The 14,936-nt window shown below is 38.6% G+C and overlaps 1 long non-coding RNA gene and 1 other non-coding gene across 3 annotated transcripts; both read left to right on the top strand.

The window, feature by feature from the left end:
• Positions 1–215: 215 nt before the first annotated feature.
• LOC139158619 (uncharacterized) lies at positions 216–4,791 on the top strand. Of its 2 annotated transcripts, none has more exons than XR_011557725.1 (3): positions 216–523; positions 1,318–1,382; positions 3,393–4,791. It is a non-coding gene; the product is annotated as an uncharacterized lncRNA (long non-coding RNA). The 2 variants fall into 2 exon arrangements; XR_011557724.1 differs by having other exon boundaries at positions 342–501.
• On the top strand, positions 721–912 carry LOC139163275 (small Cajal body-specific RNA 16). Its single transcript, XR_011558441.1, has one exon. It is a non-coding gene; the product is annotated as a small Cajal body-specific RNA 16 (non-coding RNA).
• Positions 4,792–14,936: the final 10,145 nt, after the last annotated feature.

Genomic DNA, 14,936 nt, shown 5'->3' with positions numbered 1-14,936 from the left:
AACAATCCGCACGCCACTGTTAACAATATAAAGAGCGATATATCAGACACCCTAGCGCAGGGGTAGGCAAACTTGGCTCTTCTATGACTTGTGGACTTCAACTCCCAGAATTGCTGAGCTCAGGAATTCTGGGAGTTGAAGTCCACATGTCATAGAAGAGTCAAGTTTTGCCTATCCCTGCGCTAGCGTGAACACTCATTCTCCATGAAGTAGCGCCGAGCAACTAACTTTCACACTGCCATATCGCGATCTACCCCGCGAGAGCTTGAGGCAGAAGGGAAATACAGAGAGCATGCGTAGAAAGAAAATCCCCCCCATCGCTCTGGAGCGTTGTCGTTCGTTTGATTGCGCAAGCGCAATAGTAGTCCGGCAACGGTGACCCGCCTCTTCTGGCCTTGCTAAGGAGACGCTAACGTGATGGCTGGCGGAGTTCGCTTTCCTCTCATCCTTCTCTCGCTAGTGCTATCTCAAGGTGGAGAGCCGACGTGAGATAGGAGAGCGGTAAGCCTTGGTGAAATAGAAGGTGGGCTTCTTTCTCCCCGGAGTTTCTCAGCGCCTCTTCCTCCTTCGCCCTCCTGTTCGTGCCCTCCCAGGTTCTCAAGTCACGCTGCTTTTGGTTTATGGGATTTGGCACATCTGGACCGGGTGGTTAGTGGATAGGAGAACATTGCACGTTTGAACCTTTCAGACACGTGCTAAAGTTTGCTGGCACCAACGTTCATGGGCTAGGAAATGGCTGCTGTGTGGCTGGGTCCCCTTGGGGTCCGGCTTTAATACCAGTGAGCCTGACTTTGCCCTAGATTAAGAAAAGGCGGCACGTTCCTTTTAAGGGGTCCAACTCCGCCTTATGCAGTAACAGGTGTGAGCATTTTTACAGGAACCTGATGGTCATGTATGATACTGCATACATATTTTCCTGTAGGGTAGACAAAGTTGGCTCTTCTATGACATGTGGACTTCAACTCCCAGAATTCCTGAGCTGGCATGATTGGCTCAGGAATTCTGGGAGTTGAAGTCCACAAGTCATAGAAGAGCCCTGCTGTAGAGTATTCATGCAGAATACCATACTAGGAAAAATGTGCTAACTTGTGATGTGCAATGTATAGTTTTATATGATTGTCGTGGCCTTGATTGCTGTTAAGTAATTATATTTGGGGACTATATTGAGTTTTTGTTTTAAAAAAATAAGTCTGCGGTACCATGCACAAGCAATTGATCTTGTACCATTTTTTTAAATAAAAAAGCTTCACTTTTGTGATAAATATTGGAATCCGACAGATGTGTTCTTATTTTGTGGCTAATCAGTGTTTCTTACAGATGCTGAATTTATTAAACAAGAAGAAAACCGAAAAAATGACTACTTTTGCAGCAACTCTTTATAGGTAACCATCTTGTATTTCAACCTTTTCCAATGTTCTCGATAGAGTAATTTGATTTTTAAGTTAAAATTAAATATATTAATTGGTACATATAAGCCCAATTTCTAAATAGATCTTCATTTAGGACTCCCAACAAACACTACTATGCTTTTTTCAAACATAAAATGTGAGTTGAATTTCTGGCCTTGTAATATCAACTTTTTTCTCCATTTCTGTTATTCCCCCTGTCCGTTCCCAACCTAGTAATATATAATAATAAATATTAGGAAACAAAATTAACATGGAAATAACTTCAATCCAAAAAGAAACCCCTAAACAAAACAACAGTACTAAAATAACTTTTCTATCAAAGCTTAAGTATGCACAGTGTGCATAAGTGATAATTTCCATTTCATTTAGCATGGATGATTTTTTTTCTCACAATGGAGACATTTCTGAGTTTTAAACTTCTGAAGAAATTCTGTGAATAGGGAAAATGTAACCCTCCTTACATTTTATGTACAAAAATATAATGCACATATATGAGAAATTAGTATATACTGTAATTCAATGTTACATTACATTTTATATGCGTAGCACCACATATTTATGTTATTGCATTATGTTTCTGAAGATTTCTGTATGAGTTCCTTAAGGTTTCTCCTAATATTAGATTCGATAATAATCATACGATTGGTTGGATTGCATTTACTAGTCTAAAATCATCCAATGAATTCTGGCTGAACCAATCTCTCTCACCTTCAAATCCAATATCTTGATCACCAAGCTATATTGGCTGTATTTTGTAGAGTGGAGCTAAACTACAATTTTGAATTATATATATATGCACTCTTACTGTTCTGCAGGTAACAGATTAATCTGGTTATCTTTGTTCACAGAGTGCTAAATTAAATGGTCACCTTGGCACAGGGAGCCCTTGTGTTCAGTCTTGGAGCTCTTCTGTAAAGACGGCCAACATTGCCTCAACAAAGTTGCTAAATATTTTATTGCCATAAGATCAACTTTTAAAAGTGATGGATGGTATTTGGTAAAAACTCAGGTTTCAAAATCACACAAAAAATATCCAGACTGATCCTTATTGAACCTGACTAATTGAAGGATATTGGAAGGATAAAATAGGGGAGCAGAGAGAAAAACACATATTTTCTCCTAAATGCCTGTAGCAGGAATATGATATAATAAAAATTGGAGATTAAATTTCAGATTCAGTTCTTAGGTTAGTCATCTTTAAAGAACAAAATGTAATAACAGTTGGAAGGGACCTTGGAGGTCTTCTAATCCAACTCCCTGCTCAGGCAGGAAACCCTGCACCATTTCAATAAATTGTTGTCGAATCTCTTCTTAAAAACTGTTGGAGTGTTCACAACTTCTGGAGGCAAGTTGTTCCACTGATTAATTCTCACTGTCAGGAAATTTCTCTGTAGTTCTAGGTTGCTTCTCTTCTTGATTAATTTCCTTACATTACTTGTCCAGTATTTCAGTCTGTAAAAGACACCATTGTAAAACTTTAGGATGGGTGTGGATTACAAATTATTTTTATTAATGAAGCATTTTGAATATGAAAAATATTAAACATTTATAGTGTTCCACAATAAATGATACGTGAACTCATTTTGAACTACAAAAATTGAATATATAAAATGAATACGTTGCTATCTGCTGATGGATGTAATTTCCAAACAGTGTTCCAGTACGCACTTCCAGCAGTAGGTATAGTCTAATAAGATTTGAAAGTTTTAATATTCTCACTTTGCTTCGTTCCATCTGCCCTTGCTAGATTTCATAATTCTGCATCCTGTGTGGAATTGTTGGGTTTTAATAGAATATTTCATCCTTAAAGAAAGTTGATTCAGTTATATTTTATGGTCCAGACTTATTTTCTCCCAGTCAAGCCCAAATGGAGACAGGGTGTCTGTTGAACTTTTTTGTATGGCCGTAGAAAATTGAGGAAAATTTGACTCTGGGTTTTAAGTTTGAAGCTTACTGATCATGTCTCTTACTTTCTTTTTCCAGGTAAGCATTTATTGAAGAGCAATGCTCAAATTCTGGAGGAAGAACCAAGTTTTCCTCCATGGATCAAAGTCTATTGATCAAATACTGTATATATCAGAAGTTAAGGAATAAATAAGGGGGTATTTTTTTAATGTTGTGAAAAGTCTCCAATCATACATCTCCAGAATTTCTTCTAAACTAGCTAACAAATGGCTCCCAATTCTATAGCTTTATCCAGTTTTCAGATTTTTCATAGGGAGCTCTTGCACTTTATTTCTCTGATAAGTGTCTCCAGGTCAATTATCAGAAAACAAGATTATGCTAACTGTTCTAGAATACCAAACTGACAAATTCAGAGTTACTGATTAGGCATACTTTTAGAATGAGAAGGAAGCTTAGGTTAATCATGTGCCAACATCTTAGATGAATGAAGCAATAATGCTGAGGTTCTTCCACTCAAAAAAGTCCCTCCTTCCCGATCAAATTATTTGCGGCTAATTTTGGTTCAGCCGCTCATTGGATTTCAAGTTCAGCTCATGTTTTAGCTGTGCTTTGCTGGAAGCAATTCAGATTTTTCCAGGTATAAATGTCAACTTACAACTGAAGTCTAGGTTGTCTAGGGTGGAGATTTATATTGGCTAGTAATGTTCATTTCATGGTTAAAAATAAACTTTTTACCTTTCATCAATCCTTGCAGTTTACTCAGTTTGGGGAAAAAACTCATTGTATATATAACCTTTTGCCCTATGGTCTTCTATCTGAAACCTTGCTTTCTATACTGTAAAACAGTTTATGTTTTTAAATGTTCTAATATTGCAGAATTATTTAAATGCTAGCTAATAATTTCACTAACTTTAGGCAATACAAAACCTTCTCTTAGGCATACTTTAGCATATGCCATATGTCTTCTTAGAAGTCTGGTTCAATAGGTTTAGCAATTACCCTGATTCCCCCAAAGTAAGACATCCCCTGATAATAAGTCCAGTTGGGCTTTTGAGTGCATGGCAATAAGGCCAAGCACTTACTTCAGGATTCAAACTAATATAAGACAGGGTCTTATTTTCGGGGAAACACAATAAATATATTCTATAGACCAGCATGTGAATGTGAATTGTTGATTTTTGACCATAACAATAAAATATTTTCCATTGTCATACCAAGATTAATTAGACTGATTTTTGAGGTTTTATAAGATTTGAAGTTTTAATGCCTTTCAATTAAAATATATAGCTTACTTAACTTACTAAAGAACATCCCAACATATTTGTCTAAGTTTTGATTCAGTACAAGGCCAGCTATGGAATTTGGATTTTTGATATCTTTCAGTAGTCAATTTATGATGTGATATAAGCTTTTCAAATAACACTACATGGTAGAATCTCTTTCTACCACTAGGTGGAATAAAGTTCTCTGAATGGCCGCTTGCTTTCTCTGGTATTTTTTCTGCTGTAAACAAATTTCCTGTAATTGCATTCCAAGAATTGTTACCCTAATTGATTACATAAGAGAACTGTCTGAATAACAGAAGAAAAACAAGCGCTGTGCTTTTTAGCAAGCCATTTCAGGAAGTTTGAGGAACAAGCTCTTCTGGAAAATTCCATCAGACTACTTTGAACAAACTCTGTACTGTGTAAGGCAAGAACATTGGGCATCTGCATAAGTCATTTAATTCAGTCTTTTTGAAGTATAAAGTTCTAACAGGCAGAAATAGGAGAGATGGATTCTAAGTGGGGGACATACATAAGAATTTCTGCTAAAACCTGAAATGAAAGTTTAGCTTTTTATTTTATCCCCTAATTTTAGGCATGGAATATGCAAAGGTTTTTCGATTGACACTAAAAGCACTTATTTTGTTTCCATATAAATTCAACAATGAATAAAGTACCAGAATTGACACTTGAATATGTTCACATTCAGTCAGATAGGGAAATCTAGAGCTGATATTTAAAATTATCAGATGTGTTCAGGTGCCCATGAGTTTAGGAACTTTTTTTAATAGTCCTTAAGTCAATTGGTTAATTAAAATTGTTTTCTGGACCATACTTTATGGACCATACCATAAATGGTGAATCCCTGTATGCTCTTACTATATTAGCAGGACATTTTAATATAAGAAGGAGACATGTCAGCTTGGCAATTCAAATTCCAATATGAAAACAATTTTGGGGTAATAAAAGGAATTTGAAGGAGAACCTGTTTTTAGAGGTTTAAAGGAGTCATTTGTTTAATATAAGAACTGCAAAACAGATGTTGGTTAGGACTGGTAAACCTTATGTTCTATCACACACACACACACACACACACATATACAAGGTTAATGACATTGTGTTCTTAAGGATTTATAATTAAATATCTGAGATTGGGAAGTCTATCTTATATAATTCTTTTCATGTTTTGTAATGTTATAACTTTGGGAGTGGTTGCAATTTGCTTCAATTACTCATTTTTCCTTCATAAAAATCAGTGCTGGGAGAGTCTTGTCATATGTGTATTACTTTATTTATTCAAGACTTGGAATGCTTGTAACATAGGGCTAACTCATAGCTGAGGTAAGGGTGCATGAAACTCTGAATATTGCATAGCTGTGGAAAGGAATTACACTATTGCCAAAGTCTGTCTTCCATCTTATACTACTGGAGGAGTAAGAGAAATATAGGGAACTGGCTTCCTTGTCCTGCTAGAAAATGTGAATCACCTCAGGCTGACATAACAGAAGAGTCACTTACAAGAGCAAAGTCACAACTTCTTGATTTTGTTGTCTCTTGTCACTATTGTATCTGATTCAAACAGCTCTGCCTCTATGGATTATCTTTCAGTGCCTAAATGAAGCAAACACAGTTATCTTTGTTGTAGCATTTTGCAGACATAATCTGTAGGTTACTTTTAAGAATTTGTTTTTTCTTGATAAAGACATTACCTTTTAAAATGCTTCCTTTATTTTAGTTGTGTTGCAACTATTTTAGTTGTGTAGCAACTTAAAACATGTTGCTCATGTAAGCTTTTCTGAAATATCTTTCAATTTAATGTTACTCAGCCCTTTTTTTCAACAATTCAATTCAATTTACAGTGATCCCTCGAGTTTCGCGTCCTCGAGCATCGCGAAAGGGCTATATCGCGAGTTTTCAACCCGGAAGTAAACTCCACCATCTGCACATGCGTGCCTTTTTTCTATGGCCACGCATGCGTAGATGGTGGAGTTTCCCGCCGGGCAGATAAGCTGCTGGGCGGCTTCCCTGGGTTTTCCCCCTCTTGCCCCGGTAAGACCCCAGCGGCGGCGCGAGCAACGGCGTGGGCGGGCGGGCGGCACGCGCGGGGACACCCCAGCTCCGCTTCCCAGCTGGGAAGCAGCCCCAGCAATGGCGTGGGCGGGCGGCACGCGCGCGGGGAAACCCCAGGCGCGAGCAACGGGGTGGGCGGGTGAAGGGCGGGCGGCAGTGGAAGTAAAAACACCATCTGCGCATGCGCAGATGGTGTTTTTACTTCCGCACCGCTACTTCGCGAAAAATCGATCATCGCTTGGGGTCCTGGAACGGAACCCTCGTGATGATCGAGGGACCACTGTATTAGATTTGTATGCCGCCCCTCTCTGAAGACTCAACATGTACATACCCAAACATAAATATAAAAAAGCCTGGGGGAAAGGTGTCTCAACTCCCCCATGCCTGGCGGTATAGATGGGTCTTGAGTAATTTACGAAAGACAAGGAGTGTGGGGGCAGTTCTAATCTCCGGGGGGAGTTGATTCCAGAGTGCCGGGCTGCCACAGAGAAGGCTCTTCCCCTGGGGCAGGCTGAATGACATTGTTTGGTCGACGGGACCTGGAGAAGGCCAACTCTGTGGGACCTTATCGGTCGCTGGGATTCGTGTGGTAGCAGGCGGTTCTGGAGGTACTCTGGTCCAATGCCATGCAGGGCTTTAAAGGTCATAACCAACACTGAATTGTGACTGGAAACTGATCGACAGCCAATGCAGGCCACGGAGTGTTGCAGAAACGTGGGCGAATCTAGGAAGCCCCACGATGGCTCTCACGGCCGTGTTCTGCATGATCTGAAGTTTCCGAACACTTCAGAGGTAGCCCCATGTAGAGAGCGTTGCAGTAATCAAACCTCGAGGTGATGAGGGCATGAGCGACTGAGCAGTGACTCTCTGTCCAAATAGGGCCGCAATTGGTGCACCAGGCGGACCTGGGCAAACGCCCTCCTCGCCACAGCTGAAAGATGTTCCAATGTCAGCTGTGGATCGAGGAGGACGCCCAAGTTGCGAACCCTCTCTGAGGGGGTCAATAGTTCCCCCCCCCCAGGGTAATGGATGGACAGATGGAATTGTCCTTGGGAGGCAAGGCCCACAGCCACTCCGTCTTGTCTGGGTTGAGCTTGAGTTCTAGTAAGATAACCAAAAGGCTGTGGTTTATAGGCATTCTGTTAGGCTTATCACTTATAGTAACCCTTTTAAAAATGCATTGATACTGTTTACAATACTTTTTGTAGTTAAAATAGAACTAACCGTGAGCAAAGCAGTACTTTCTAGAGTATGGATTAGCTTTTTCTAAACCCAAATTAAAACAAACAGATATTAAGTGAACTAACCAGTGCAAAACATTATTTTGGCTCCTACATCATAATCTTTCAGCTGTTCCAGTCCTGGACTTCACCAAATGTTCTGCCAAGATGTACTTGCTTCCTTTGTTTTGGCACACACAACTGGAGACCACCTGCTCTCACCCCTCTCGTATTTCTCAATTTAAGGATGGAATTTGTGTCCTGCCTAGACTCATTTGGCATACCATTACCGGTAGTTGACAGCCACTGTTACAAATCAAGGATTACTCTTATATGAAGATTGAGGTGTCACTTTAAAAATTGCATTTTGATACTGCTTAGCATTCAGTCATATATACTGATACAGTCATATATACTGTATTCTTGCCTGTCAGGAGATGTTTTGGTTTGGCCATATTAAAGCTTTGAAGTAGACCTTTCTGGACCAGCTGATGTAATAAATATGTAGTGTTAAAAACCATACGGGACTGATAAAGGAATGCAGAGAAAATGAATTTTCACTCAGGGAGGTTAGAGAGTGGAGGGTACAAAGGTTCAATTGATTTCCACCTGTGGAGTGGTGCTAAAAATGAACTTCCAGGTTTGCAATGGAAACCTGGATGACACTCAAAATCGGGCTGAATTGTGGCTCTGAAAGCAAGCAGGATTTACAAGAAGCCACAAAATCACAATCAGCCTTAGCTTTGTCACTCAATCAGACAGGATAGCAAGTCAGCTTCAAATCATAGGAAATGAGATATCAGTGGCTCATCACACAATTTGAGGAAGTCCCTTAAATTATTTGATAGTGTTCTAGCATCGAGTGGTTAGTTGAATAGCAGTATACTCTTAGGTTTTAAGACGAGCATACTTATAGAAAAATGACTCCAGAAGTTTGCACAAATCAAAAAGAATGTATATGTAGTATCCTTTTGTGAACAAGAATTCCAAGATTGCAGATGGACCTCTTTTTTGCCAGCTGGAACATAATGTCTTCCCAGTTAGTTCTACACTGAATTTTACATCTCACTCTGACTTTTCTTAGCTTACTTAAGTAAAGAAGGAGGATTGGATTTCGCATCTCTATATGCCTGCCCAGAACATTCCTGGAGAGATGTCCTTTCTTGTCATCCATCAACTTTTCCTCCCTTTTAGAGAGTCACGTGTTTGTTCACTACAGTAATAAAGTTGAAATAAATTGCATAAGTCTAGGAAAGATGTTAAATGTTTGCAGAAGATAATGTTATTAGAAGGAAATCAAAAGAAAAGTAGAGTGCAAAAGCCAGCAATACAATATTAGATGATGTTAAGTGTAGATAATGTTATTAGAGGGTAATCAAAAGAAATGTACAAAAGCCAGCAATACAATATTGGGTGATACAGATTAATATGGACTTTATATTAAAGTTACCAGAGGAAAAGTGGATCACACTACTATGTCTCCCCATTTCTTCTGCGGCCCCCAGGCCTTTACAATTGTATGCATGGTATGTTTGTTTGTTTGTTTGTATGTTTGATTTTTTTATATTAAGGGGTTTTTAATTCGCTTTTAGTATTGGATTATTATTGTACACTGTTTATTATTGCTGCTAGCCGCCCCGAGTTTTCGGAGAGGGGCGGCATATAAATCCAATAAATAAATAAAATAAAATAAATAAACGCAACAACCACTAAAGCTGTAATTACTTTAAGATTTTAAAATACCAAACTGAAATGTCCGGTATCTGTGCTTTACACATTACAAGCCGTGGTGGCACAGTGGTTAGAGTGCAGTATTGTAGGCTATTTTTGCTGAATGCCGGGTGACTGTAATTTGGCAGGTCAAACCTCACCAGGCTCAACGTTGACTCAGCCTTCCATCCTTCCGAGGTTGGTAAAATGAGGACCCAGATTGTTGGGGGGGGGGGGACAATAACCTTCTTTTAGGGCTGTGAAGCAGTATGTTGGTCTAAGTCCTATTAGCAGAAGGGGCTACTCTGCCTACAAATGTCAACACATTCTGTTAAATAAATAAATATACAGACATTTATAGTTTTCTCATATTCAATGAGAAAAAACTTTATCTTCGACTCTGCCACTTTTGATTCGTTCATTCAAGATTTTATTCACCTTACGGTCCTGTTGTCCAAAGCTCTGTTGGGCACAACCCAATAACTGTTGGTCCCTATTGTGGAGAAGGACTACAATTTGCTATTCAGTCTTGATGATCTGCTGCAATGAAGGAAATGAAAGTAATAAAATTCAGGGCAGCATTTATGTGAGCTAACTTATCATTCCTATTCCTTAAATCTACTCTGAAAACGTATAACACTAAGCAACCTTTTAGGGTTATTTTCAAGGAATTAACTATAAATTTCCTCTTGATGGAATGATCCTTAAAAGGTCAATTGTAAGTTTAAAAAATTGTTTTTGCATCCTGTCTTAGAAATGTCAAGATGGGTATACTGCAGTATAATCTTGGGAACTGAAAGGAATCATTTCTTGCCTGCTGCTTTTTATTAAGCCTTACTGAGGTGTGTGTAATCTACCACAGTGGCCCTTTCACATCTTTAAATAGTCTTCTAAGGTTGCCAAGGGCAGGGATTTGTGGGAAATAAAAGCAGATATTGGGTGTGGACTTACTTGGTAATCTTGATTAAGGTTGAGAAAGAAGGAAATAAACAGCTCTCTTGTAAAAGAAGGGGAAACTTCAGAGAGATTTTGGTGAATCTTAGGTGTAAGCTTTACCAATGTACACATTTGAATCTATGCTTTCATATCACAGTGTTTGTGTATAAAGGGCTATGAGCAAAAAAGGCAGTTTTGTATTATGTTTTCTCACTTAACAATATACAATTAATAAGATTCCCTCATGTGACCCTATTTTAAACCAGTCATCCTTGTGTTAGTCCCTATAACTTTGATAATGTCTACAATTCTCTAGATCAGAGTTGAAGTTCAGTTACCTCTGAAATTTGCGTAGTAAATCATTAGATTATGATGAAATTTGCAAACTGATTTAAGATACAAAGATAAAATAAAGTATATGTCACTTTAAATGCAGTACAGTATATGCTTCTGTGGGTGAGAGTCAGATTCATCAAACTAAAAAACCCTGTTAAAAAAATCTTAATCCACAGCGGAATCAACAAATCAGTCTCCCCACCCCCTAAAAAGTTGCATGGTTGTCCACTTCACACAAAATATTTTTTTCTGTTGCACTAAATGTACTTTGAAATCAAGGTATTGGGAATTGGCCAATTGGGAATTGCCCATTCAATGATTATATCTAAGCAGCTTTACAGTCAGAACAATAAAATGATCAAAATGATTTAAACGTAGGTGCTGGCCTAGAGACTGGGAGTTCTTGTCCTGCCTTATACATGAAAGCCAGTTGGGCAGTCATTCACTCAGTCCAATCCATCTCAGGGTTGTTGATGTGGGAAAAATACTAGGAAGATGGGGTATCGTATCATGAATGTTCACAGCCATAAATTACTTATAATAGAAATAAAGGCATGATAAAAAAAATTCTAATAAATTTATGTATGGTCTTCTATAGTCTTTTGCACCAGTTATGTTCCCCTTCTTATTCCATGCTTACATATTTATCCTATATTCTAGAATATCTAATTTAGCACATTTTAAAAATAGATAGTACAGTACTGGATTGTTATGTAAACAATATTTTAAGTCTTACAATGTTGATTAAATGGTTCACCAATAAAGTAGAGTGCTCCAAAGTGACATGTAGATGTGGGTGGACTGCCTCACAATTGTGGGATAGTTTAAAAAAAGCCATCCATGTCAACATGCCACTTTGGAGCATTCTGTACTTTTTGGTAAGTGATTTAATCTTGTTAATTTATACATTCCATACTCCACCCAGGAACACAGAGGGGGGGAAAAGGGAAGGAAAGAAGGAAATATTCATGTTACTTACAGGTTTGGCTTTCCCCATAATACTAATAGAGCACAAATAGATCAAAGTGAAGCTGATGTGGTGTTGCATACCACTCCTTCCTAGTAGCTCATCTTAAATATATATATACTGTATATGTATATTTGCCAAAACATCTGGAGCATAATACTTAATAGTACTAAAGGTGCTGATTTAAAGATATCATATATCAGTGATGGTGAACCTCGCACAAGTGCCACAGGTGGCATGCTGAGTCATATATGCTGGCATGCGAGCTGTTGCCCAGCTCAGCTCAAGCGTGCACGTGCGTGACAGCCAGCTGATTTTTGCCTCGCACAGAGGCCCTGGGAGGGCATTTTTGGCTTCGAGAAACCTACGGGTGATGGGGGAGGGTGTTTATACCCTCCCCTGTCTCCAGCTTTGGAGCTTGGGGAGGGTGAAACACAAGCCTACTGGCCCCACCAGAAGTTGGGAAACAGCCCATTTCCAGCCACCAGAGGGGCTCCGGGAGGTGGAGGAAGCTGTTTTCGCCCTCCCCAGGCATTGAATTATGGGTGTGGTACTCGTGCATACGCAATAACATGCACATATGCTCTTTCGGCACCTGGGGGAAAAAAGGTTTGCCATCACTGTCATATATGGTAAGTTTCTGAAACAGGTCTCATCTCATGTCAGAAATGCAGGAAGTAAAAGGAGGAGATTAAAATTTTAATTTAATTTTTTTTAAAAAATTAATAAAAACAAATTTATATAGTTTTTCTAGCCCAGGGGTAGGCAGAGTTGGCTCTTCTATGACAGGTGGACTTCAACTCCCAGAATTCCTGAGCTAGCCTGATTGGCTTAGGAATTCTGGGAGTTGAAGTCCACAAGTCATAGAAGATCCAGCTTTGCCTACCTCTAATCTAGCCCAATGCTGGACTACATTGATGCCAGGGATATTTCCGACCAGCAATTCAATCTTTTATAGGGGCACTATAAAAGATAGTTGTTTGTATAGTGCCAGTTCGTAGTAACTATCCTTGCTCTCTATGTGGAACCCCATTTTTCCATGTGGTCTTTAGTTCTAGCCAAACCAGTGCACAGTTTTATGAAAACAATTCCAAACTGTCCCCTCCTCCAAACCTCCCGAAGCAGTTCTATTCACTTATGAAGTTTCCAACTTTTTAATTGTTATGTTTGAGGTGTAGTAATGTCTCCTGATAAATATCTAAACCTGGACATTAAAAGTACGGTATCTTCTTTGGTGCTTTTAAATTAAAAGCAAGGGAAAGAGCATCCCCTAAATAATGCAATTTTTTTTTTTTAAACTACCAAGAAAGGTTTAGAAATACATAAAGGAATACAATGAGGGATTCCCTCGCCATGCCCTCCAGTAAGCCCACTGTCAAAGAGTTTCCTAACTTCCTTCACCCATGTTGGATGTGCCCAGACTGGCACTCTAAAATGCTGTCTTTAGCTCCCATATAGTGCAATGAATAGAATAGAATTCTTCATTGGACACACAAGGAATTTGTCTTTGGTGCATATGCTCTCAGTGTACATAAAAGAAAAGATACATTGAAAAATCAAGAAGAATCAGAATTTTATGAGGTTTGGCAAAAATATATCTGGTGGGATACAAAGAAACAGAGATAACCTTATTTTTACATTATTTTAAATATATTTGTACTTAGTAGTTATATTGTATTAGACAGTGATTATTAACAATATAAAGAAAAACTCCTTCTTTCCTCTTCTACCATTTCTCTTTTTTTTCTTCTTCATAGTTCATTTCAAGTCATAATTTTAAAATTTCTATATATTTTTAAATGTTTTAGATGTGTTTTTTACTTATTATCTTATAATTGATATATCCAAGTATTTTATAATTAATGATAAAGTTAGTTTATTTTTTTTAAATTTATTATAAATATAAAGATGACTTCTATATTGAGAGGAGCGATTGTTGCTCCACTAAATGTTACATGTAATGTATGTTTTGTCTATCTTTGCAATTTAATAAAACATTTAAAAAAAAGATACATTGATTTGTAACTATGCAAAGAATCATCTACTCTATCCATCCTGGGCATAGGTTCATGTATCATGTAGTCTGAACTTGCTAGTTGCCTATCCCCTACAAGATCATGGTGTATCCCCAGTTACAATTTATTTTTCCCATCCTCGCTGCAATAATTTTCCAGATTTCAATCTTCTCTCCTGCAAGCAGTGGCTTTTCCATCCAAAGTTGCAATAGTCTTGGTAAAAGGTTCTCCCCCTTTTCTGTTTCTATTTTGATTCCTAACTAGGCTGGGTGGCTGCTGTAGAATTTGTCGCTCCTTTTGTGCTATGGCTTTTAATAACTAGATACACAGTGTCTCCTTCTTAAGTTTCATTCCAGTGTAAAACCACAGATAGGGAAATCACAAATGACGAGACCTTGAGGCCATGGGAAGTGGAGGGGTTGGGCTTGGGAGTTTGTAGTTGTCCTCTTTCTCCCACAAACACTTCTTCCATAATGGTTATCTGACAGTTACTTCTTTTTAATTCAGCCAAGGTGGATCTCACCGGTCTTGGAAGCTCTTGTGATTGTTTTCATGGCATCTCGGCTTCCACCAGCATCAGTGGTGGGTTGCTGCCAGTTCAGACCGGTTATCACATATCGATGGCGGAAATTTTCACCTGCTCACCAAACCAGCAGCAATGGCCGGCTGTCCATACCCTTGAACTGTTCCTCTGGTTGCCGTGGCGGGCAAAGAACCTTCTGTCCATGCACAGAGGGTCATTTGTGTGATGTAATGGGGCACGTGCACAAAACATGCATTTCGGTTGCGATGCAAACCGGTAGAGAAGTAAGTAGAAACACACATACACACACCGACTTAGCACCATAGTAGTAATTCTGGTCCTCATGGCTCTTTTATGACCTAGGTGAGGGAAACACTCAGTTATGTCCCAGAGCCAACTTGGGCACCTGGATATTTGCTTTTAATTTAATAATAATAATAATAATAATAATAATAATAATAATAATAATAATAATAATAATAATAATGGACTCAAGCAGAGCTGGAGACAACTTGGACAGGAAAACCAGCAAATTAATGACAATCCATCATGCACTACACCCCCATAGTGACATTGACAG

Source organism: Erythrolamprus reginae, chromosome 2 (assembly GCF_031021105.1).
Source record: "Erythrolamprus reginae isolate rEryReg1 chromosome 2, rEryReg1.hap1, whole genome shotgun sequence".
Lineage (NCBI taxonomy): Eukaryota > Metazoa > Chordata > Lepidosauria > Squamata > Dipsadidae > Erythrolamprus > Erythrolamprus reginae.
Note: the sequence above shows the minus strand (reverse complement) of the source record. Positions and strands in the feature narration are given on the sequence as shown.